Consider the following 9,878-nt stretch of genomic DNA (forward strand, 5'->3'; position numbering starts at 1 on the left):
GCCGTTAAGTCGTGATAAAAGGAAATAAAAACACAGGACACACATTTCCATTTATTTGGGGAAAATGTCAATTTTTATTATTACGACCACTAAATCGGGTGCGACCAAAAGCCCCGTTTAACGGCAGTATCGGGTAAAATTCCACTGAGCCCCGACTGTGAAATCCATATAAGGGTGAGTGGAGTCCATTGGAGACTTTTTACACACTCTCTCTAAACTCTCTCTCTAGACCCGTTTTCACCCCGAATCCGCAACCAAACGCTTCCAAATTTTAAGTCCGCTTACCCTAGCCTATTCTAAACGTATTGATTTATGTTTATAGCCCAAAAATCATCCAAGAAGGCATGGTATAAGGAGTTTACGGCCCAGGAACATTCTAGGGCCGTAAACCCCTAAAATGGTGCCAAACATGCCTTTAATCTTGTTCATAAGCTTAGAAACTATTAAGGGAATTAGGCTAGGGGTGTTTTAACATAAAAACTCATGGATTTAGAGGACAAAGGAGAGTTTACGGCCCAAGCACAAGCTTAGGCCATAAACACCTCAAAATCTTGTATAAAGGTCCCAAATGCACTCCAAACTCATCCTAGGGCTTATTACATAATTTAGGGACTTATTCTCTTGGGTTTCAACCATTGAAACACTCCAAAATGATTAAATGAAAGGAGTTTACGGCCCAGACAAGGGTCAAGGCCGTAAACACCCTTAAACATGCCCAAAATAATTGTTTTGTCCCCCAAATGGCCTTATACACTTACCATAAAATGCTAGGAGGGGATTTAAGGACTTAAACTCAAGGAAATGAGGGATTTCTTGGAGTTTACGGCCCAAGCATTTCTCTAGGCCGTAAACTCCCCAAAACCCCCTCAAATGTTGGTTTTAATCACCCAAAATAGCATCAAACATCATAGAAAAATCCTAGAAAGGCAATAGGGGCTGTAAACTTCCTAAAACTCTAAGGATTAGAGTTTACGGCCGTAAACTCCTTTGGGAGGGGTCCTTTGGCCGTAAACTCATGGAACATACCCTTAGAGGCCTCACACCCACTCATGCCTTTTAGGAAAAGTGCTTGGAATAATTCTATGAACAAGCTAGAAGCATCAAACACCCAAGAATTTGACCTTGGGAGTTTACGGCCGTATGCCTCGAACCAAGGGTTGGGATGTGTGCTAATGCAGCGAGGAAAGGTTATTGCATATGCCTCATGAAAACTGAAAACACACGAAGTCAACTACACCACGCTGTACTTAGAACTTGGAGCTGTGGTCTTCACTCTAAAAATTTGGAGGCACTACCTTTACGGTACCAAGTGCACCATATTTACGGACCACAAGAGCCTCCAACACATACTCGACCAGAAGGAGTTGAACATGAGACAATGACGTTGGGTCGAATTTCTCAATGACTACGAATGTGAGATTCGATACCATCCGGGAAAGGCGAATGTAGAAGCTGATGCCCTTAGTTGTAAGGAGTACTTTGGTCGAAGAGTGAAGTCATTAACCATGTCGATCCATTCCCATCTGTCGATACAAATCAAGGAAGCTCAAATAGAAGCCTTGAAACCCGAAACCGTGACAGGTGAAACCCTTAGAGGGATGGACACGAATCTAGAAATCAAGAGTGATGGAGTGCGCTACCTCATGGACCGAATTTGGACACCAAATTTTGGTGGGTTCAGAGAGATAGTTATGAATGAAGCACACAAGACCCCATACTCCGTACACCCAGGTTTAGATAAGATGTATCTGGATCTCAAACAGCTCTACTAGTGGCCAAACATGAAAGCAGATATTGCTATCTATGTGAGCAAGTGTTTGAGTTGAGCCAAGATAAAAGTAGAACACCAGAAGCCCTCAGGCCTACTCCATCAACCAGAAATACCTAAGTGGAAATGGGAACATATTTCCATGGAATTCATAACAAAACTACCCAAGACTGAAGGTGGTCATGACACCATTTGGGTGATCGTCGACAGACTAACCAAGTCTGCTCATTTCTTACCGATCAAGGAAACTGATAAGATGGAAAAGCTAACGAGAACCTACATCCAAGAGATCGTGCGACTACATGGAGTGCCGACGTCTATAATCTCGGACAGAGACAGTAGATTCACTTCCAGATTTTGGCAATCATTGCAAAAATCCATGGGAACAAGGTTGGATATGAGTACAGCCTATCACCCGCAAACTGACGGAAAGAGTGAGAGAACGATTCAAACCCTAGAAGACATGTTGCGAGCATGTGTAATCGAATTTGGTAAAGCGTGAGATGTTCACTTACCATTAGTCGAGTTCTCTTATAACAACAGTTATCATACTAGTATCAAGACTGCTCCATTTGAAAGCGTTTATGCCCGTAAGTGCAGATCACCTCTGTGTTGGGCGGAAGTGATGGGTTTTGAGCATTCTAACACTTCCTAAGTGTACATGCAACCCTAATAACCTTGGATCTATGTTTGTCTAATTATCATGCAAAGTTGAATTCCAAGGTTATATTCCTATCTAGCATACATGGGGAACAATTTTAACTTGAATCATAGATAGAATAACTTACCTTGTTGTTGCTTGTGTTCCTTGAAACCTTGTGAGCCTAGCACCCCAAGTGTGATGCCTCAAATGCTTCACACAACACCAAATGCTCTTGGAAAGACTCTTGAGATAACACACACTTCTCAAAATCGGCCAAGCCCTCTAGTTCCTTAGTAGTGCCGATTTTTGGTGGAGAATATGCTTCTTATATAGTGTTGACACATCTAGGGTTACACCATGTAAACCCTAATGTGTCATGACTCTTCATTTCCATGACCCATGGGTTTGTAACTCCCATGGAGCATCCATGGAGCATCCTATGGGTAGAACCCAACTTGAGAATCCATGGAGCCTCTTAGCCCACTATACAAGATATGGATGATTTACATAATCAACCCATATATTTAATTAGTTATCCTTTGATCACTTAATTAATTCCAAATTAATTCTTTGATCAACTAATCAAATAATATTATTAATATATTAGAACTTATAATATATTAATAATCTCCAAGTGTTATTTCTCTCATTTAGTCTATCCAATTGCATGGTGCCATGCAACCCAAATGGACCATGCCGGGTCGGGTCAAGTACAAGCCCGAAATAGTTATGGACTTAGACACCTTATCCAACAGTCTCCCACTTGGATAAGTCTAATAACTATATCTCTAGTACTTCAGGAACCGACCGGCAATCGTAGCTCTTTCAAGGTTTCTCGGAACTGAGAAGACGATAGTACGCCATTTAAGATAAGTGATCATATAATCCTCCGTTCTAGATATCAGCCGGACAAATACATGGAACATTGTCTTACTTCTTGTCCAGCATTTGTTTCTCGATTTCCGATTTGTTTGACATAGAACTTAATTGAACACATCAACTTAGTTCTGACCGGGCCCGGTACATGGGTCAAAACAAAATCATCGAGGGGCCCAGATATCAGCTTCTAATCCAAGAAGGAACAGATAAACTTCGACTCATATGTTTGTTCTACCACTTATTGAATTACACACAAAAGTACGTTTTATAACATCGAGTTACCAATGCGGTTTCGTACAGTCAATGCATAACCAACTCGTAAGTAACAAATCATATCTCTAGGTTTGAAGACTTATATGATATTACCGTCTCACGATCACTCGAGATAGAATTCCATGAAGTGATTCCAGTGAGCGTGGGTTGAGTCCAATACTCAGAACTTATGAGCACTCATGATTGTTGTAGCCTTGTCCAACACCTTAGACCTCTACAACCCATCATGACAGTCTTGATTCATACCTACTTCCGACATATGACCGACTGTGGAGGTTTGAATAATATGTTATACCAAACAAAATTATTCTGGAAGTCAAAACATGCAAAAGAAATATAGTAAACGATCGACAAGAGATAGCAACACTTTACTCATAAATAAAATTCCTTTTATTCATCATCTAATGTCAATTACACTTTACAAATTTCTGGGTTATCTAACTACTAAAACTTATATCATCCTTCAGCCCTATGCTCCGAGCATGCTGGAGATGCTTAACCCTACTCAGTCCCTTCGTGAGGGGATCTGCTGGGTTCTCATCTGATGATACCCTCTTTGCCACGAGGAGTCCTTCTTCGATCCGATGTCTAATGAAATGGTATTTTCTGTCGATGTGTCTGGATCTCCCAAGATCCCTTGGTTCCTTGGCTAAGGCAACAGCACTTTCACTATCACAGAAAATTTCCATTGGCTCTTTAATAGCTGGTACAACTCCAAGGTCTCCAATGAAGTTCTTCAGCCATATCGCTTCCTTTGCTGCTTCGCTAGCTGCAATATACTCTGATTCACAAGTAGAATCTGCCACTGTCTCTTGCTTGGAACTCTTCCAAGAAATTGCTCCTCCGTTTAGGGTAAAGACCCAGCCCGACTGAGAGCGGAAATTATCCCTATCAGTCTGGAAGCTAGCATCACTATACCCTACAACTCTCAAGTCATCACTCCCACCGAGGGTAAGGACCCAGTCCTTAGTCCTCCGTAGGTACTTGAGGATATTCTTTACCGCAGTCCAGTGTGCCTTGCCAGGGTTCGCCTGATACCTGCTAACCATGCTCAAGGCAAAAGCTACATCGGGTCGAGTACACGTCATAGCATACATGATCGATCCTACAGCCGAAGCATAAGGTGTTCGACTCATTTCTGCTATCTCAGCCTCAGTGCTAGGGCTTTGTGTCTTACTCAATCTGATGTTACTCTGGATGGGTAACTCTCCTTTCTTGGAATCCTGCATGCTGAATCGCTTCAGCACCTTATCCAAGTAGGTACTCTGACTAAGTCCAATTAGTCTTTTACTCCGATCTCTCAAGATTCTTATCCCTAGAATATAGGCAGCTTCACCAAGGTCCTTCATAGCGAAACACTTCCCAAGCCAGGACTTTACTTCCTGCAGGGTTGGAATGTCGTTTCCTATGAGTAGTATGTCATCCACATACAATACCAAAAAGCTAACTATACTCCCACTAGCCTTGACATACACACAAGATTCATCTTCACTCCTAGAAAAGCCAAATTCCTTGACCTTTTCATCAAAGCAAAGATTCCATCTGCGAGGTGCTTGCTTCAATCCATAAATGGATTTCTCAAGCTTACACACTCTATTAGGGTACTCGTTGCTGACAAAACCCTCTGGCTGACTCATGTAAACATCTTCAGCCAACTTCCCATTAAGGAAAGCGGTTTTGACATCCATCTGCCATATTTCATAATCATGAAATGCAGCTATGGCTAACAGAACCCGAATAGACTTAATCTTGGCTACCGGAGAAAAGGTCTCATCATAGTCCACTCCAGGAATTTGAGAGAAGCCCTTTGTAACCAGTCTAGCCTTATAAGTGTGTACTTTACCATCCATGTCGGTCTTCTTCTTGAAGACCCATTTGCACCCTACTGTCTTACGACCTGGTACATTCTCAACCAAGTTCCAAACTTGATTGTCATACATGGATTGTATCTCGCTATCCATAGCCTCTTTCCATTTAGCATACTCGGGGCCTGCCATGGCTTCCTCGTAGCTGTTAGGGTCATCTTGACTTACTAGTGTTTCATCACTAATAAGTGTCTCACCTTCTGCAGTAATATGGAATCCATAGTAATGCTCAGGTGCACTCCTAACTCTCGTGGAACGTCTCAGAGGTACAAATTTGTCAATTGGCTCAACAGGAGTTTCCTCCTCAAGTTGAGGGCTAGAGTTTGAAGTTCCTTCACCACTTGATTCTTGAATTTCTTCAAGATCAATTTTCCTCCCACTGTCTCCTTGGCTTATAAACTCTCTTTCTCGAAAGACTCCTCTTCTTGCTACAAAGACCACATTGTCACTAGGTCTGTAGAAGAGGTAACCAAAGGATCGCTGTGGGTAACCGATGAAAATACACCTCTCGCTTCGAGGTTCGAGCTTATCATGAGTCTCGCGTCTCACGAAAGCCTCGCAACCCCAAATCTTGATGTGGTCTAGTTTAGGTACTTTACCAGTCCACATCTCGTGAGGAGTTTTGGCAACTTTCTTTGTAGGGACTAGATTAAGAATATGGGCGGCAGTCTCTAAGGCATACCCCCAGAATGAGATTGGTAGCGTAGCTCGACTCATCATGGAACGAACCATATCCAACAAGGTTCGATTACGCCTCTCAGCCACACCATTCAACTGTGGTGTCCTGGGAGGTGTCAATTGTGAGACTATCCCACATTCCCTTAGATAGTCGAGGAACTCTGAACTAAGATACTCACCACCACGATCGGATCGAAGCATCTTAATATTCCTGCCCAATTGATTCTCGACTTCCTGTTTAAATTCCTTAAACCTCTCGAAAGTCTCTGACTTATGCTTGATCAAGTAGACATATCCATATCTACTATAATCATCAGTAAAAGTCAAATAATAACGATTAGCATCCCTTGTGGCATGTTTGAATGGTCCACACACATCCGTGTGTATAAGGTCCAACAAACCTTCACCCCTCTCACATGAACCTGTGAAGGGTGACTTTGTCATTTTTCCAAGTAAGCATGATTCGCAACTATCATCTGACTTTAGGTCAAACGACTCCAAGACTCCATCCTTTTGGAGTTGGCCTATGCGTTTCTTGCTTATATGTCCAAGACGACAATGCCATAAAGATGCTTTATCCAAGTTATTATTAGTAGAATCAATACAAAAAACATTATTTCCCAAGTTATCTACAACAGATACAGCTTCATACACACCATCACAAGGTAATGCTTTAAAATAAAAGACATTATTATAGAAAACATCTATAGAACCAACTTCATTATTAAATGAAAAGGTAAACCCTTGTTTGTACAAAGCATGAAAGGAAATAATATTTCTTGCCATTCCTGGCGAATAACAACACTTATTCAAATCTAAACTAAAGCCACTACTTAGCGATAAAGTATAAACTCCAATCTTGGTAACATGTATAGCTTTCCTATTCCCCATGATCAAGTTTATCCTTCCTTGCTCCACATCCTCACTTCTTCTTAGTCCCTGCAAGTCACAACAAATGTGAATACCACAACCGGTATCAAGGACCCAAGAATTAGAATGGGGTGAGTTATTAGAAATGATAGTGTAAATACCTGCATGGTTGGGTTTAACTTTCCCATCCTTCACATCTTGCTGGTATTTTGGGCAGTTTCGCTTCCAATGAGCTTTTTCATGGCAATAGAAGCATTCAGCCTCTTTTGGGTCAGAAGAAGGAGTAACGAAACCTTTCTTGGTTCGACTTGAAGAAGAGCCATCAAGGGTCCGAGCCTTGGTACCCTTAGAAGAGATCTTTCTCTTCCTCCCTCGATTCTTCCCGATTGCCAAAACCGGAGTAGAGTTTTGAGTAGGAGTGATAGCAACCGACTTCCCCTTAAGACCTGATTCTGCGGTCTTGAGAAGTCCCTGAAGTTTGCTGAGGGTGACTTCTTCCTTGTTCATGTGATATGTCATGCGGAATTGATCATAGCACGATGGTAAGGAATGCAAAATAATATCTATTGCAAGATCCTCCGGGAAGTTCACATTAAGCTTCAGCAAACGATCCACATACCTTTGCATTTTCTGCATGTGGCTCGTGACGAATTCCCCGTCCTTCATCATGGTTGTTATCATGGAGCAGATGATTTCATACCTCTCTTGTCTTGCACTTTGATGGTATCTTTCCATCAAATCTTGGTGCATGTCATAAGGGTAGAAATCTTCATAAGACTTTTGGAGTTCCGCTGTCATCGTGGCCGTCATGATGCAAGCCACTTTCGTAGCATCCCTTTCATGTGCCCGAAATTCAGCGATCTCCTGAGGAGTTGCAGTGGACTCATTAATCTCCTTAAGCTCCTTGTCAAGGACATATTCTTTGTCCTCGTAGCGGGTAATCATCCTGATGTTTCTGATCCACTCATTGAAGTTGGATCCATCAAAGGTGACTTTCCCACACAAGTTCATAAGGGTAAAGGAGCCATTAGGATTAGAGCCAGAAGCATTGTTGAAAGACATCTGAAGGAAAGAGGACAAGATTAGTTTAGATATAAAAGAGTCCTTAATAAAACACCCAAATGTAATATTAAGGCTAGGATCCAATCACAATATAATATAACTTAGAAGAGGTATGCCGTAATCTAAGCTATATCATATTTGAAAGGTAGGTGAATGACGATTCACCAATTTCCACCACGAAAACCGCAATATTTTAGTATTAGGTTTTTGAATGGTTCTTAGAAATTCCTAGATTCTTTGAGATTCAATGAACTTTTCAAAGGCATGTTTCAATCTCGAGTGTGCCCTCCAAGTTTTGTGACTGGGATACCGAGGATCACAAAACGAGGTGTGAAGTAACCATGCAAATCACTTGGTACCCTTAAAGTTTATCACTCAATCGATGTGCCGGTTAACCACACACGCTCCATCGATACTATAATAAACCTTAAGTCACCCTTTACCTACCTTGTTAAGTCCAAGTTAGTGTGCCGGTTAACCACACACGCTCCACCAACGACTTAATCAAAGTGTAAAGTGTAATTTCATGGAATAGCACCTTATTCACATTTTTTCCTAAAGTAACTAAGATTGGGAATTTAATAGAACATTTAGTTACTTTATAATATTCATCATACTTTGAATGAGAATTAATAAGTCCTTGTCTTACCCGTTCGGCTAACGACCCTCCACCGATCAAGCAAGCGGTGGGTGAGAGTGGACACCCATTAAGTCACCATTTTATAGGCAACAACCTTATACCCACCTTATAGACCGGCTTCGTGAATGAGGCGTACTAGCGGTAAGACGACTTTGTTCTTATACATATATATATAATTATTGAATCATAATAATATAAGTATAAGGGTTGAATTTTAACTTTTAAAATTCTAGGGGTTGGAACTAAAGTTTTAACTTAACTTTACTTGTTCCAAAACTTGAGGGCAAGTTTTGTAAACTTTCAAAACTTTTCATTTCTTGTAACTTATGAGTTTAATAGAGTAATAAAATGAGGACTTTTCATTTTTCCTAACTCTTGTGTTCTTTTTAATGGTTTTTAATCCAAGAGACTTTTGGTTTTCCATAACTTGAGGACAAGTTATGGACTCCATTAAAACACATTATGATCATGAATCAATCTACCACATAGGTTACAAATAATTCCTATGATCATCTAAACATCATAAGAACAAGAATATGAATATGAACACTTACAAGAATCAAAATCACATTTAATCTTTGTAATTTTGATAACTAGTTGTTGTAAATGAGTTAGAAAAGACATTATACCTTCTAAAATAAGTTTTCAAGTACCAAAACATTTTAGGGTAATGATTCTAATCCATTTCCAGCAACTCAAGTCGAAATTCTGCACTCTGTCGACCCTACTCGCCGAGTGCATAAACCTACTCGCCGAGTAGGTTGAAGATACACATGAACTCGTCGAGTCCTCCCCATGGACTCGCCGAGTCCATCAGTCAGACAGCAAGATTTTCGACTTTCTTCAACTTTTAAGCACAAATAATAAACAAACAAGCCTAGGCTCTGATACCACTGATGGGTTTTGAGCATTCTAACACTTCCTAAGTGTACATGCAACCCTAATAACCTTGGATCTATGTTTGTCTAATTATCATGCAAAGTTGAATTCCAAGGTTATATTCCTATCTAGCATACATGGGGAACAATTTTAACTTGAATCATAGATAGAATAACTTACCTTGTTGTTGCTTGTGTTCCTTGAAACCTTGTGAGCCTAGCACCCCAAGTGTGATGCCTCAAATGCTTCACACAACACCAAATGCTCTTGGAAAGACTCTTGAGATAACACACACTTCTCAAAATCGGCCAAGCCCTCTAG

Source organism: Lactuca sativa, chromosome 7 (genome assembly GCF_002870075.4).
Source record: "Lactuca sativa cultivar Salinas chromosome 7, Lsat_Salinas_v11, whole genome shotgun sequence".
NCBI classification, from domain to species: Eukaryota; Viridiplantae; Streptophyta; class Magnoliopsida; order Asterales; family Asteraceae; genus Lactuca; species Lactuca sativa.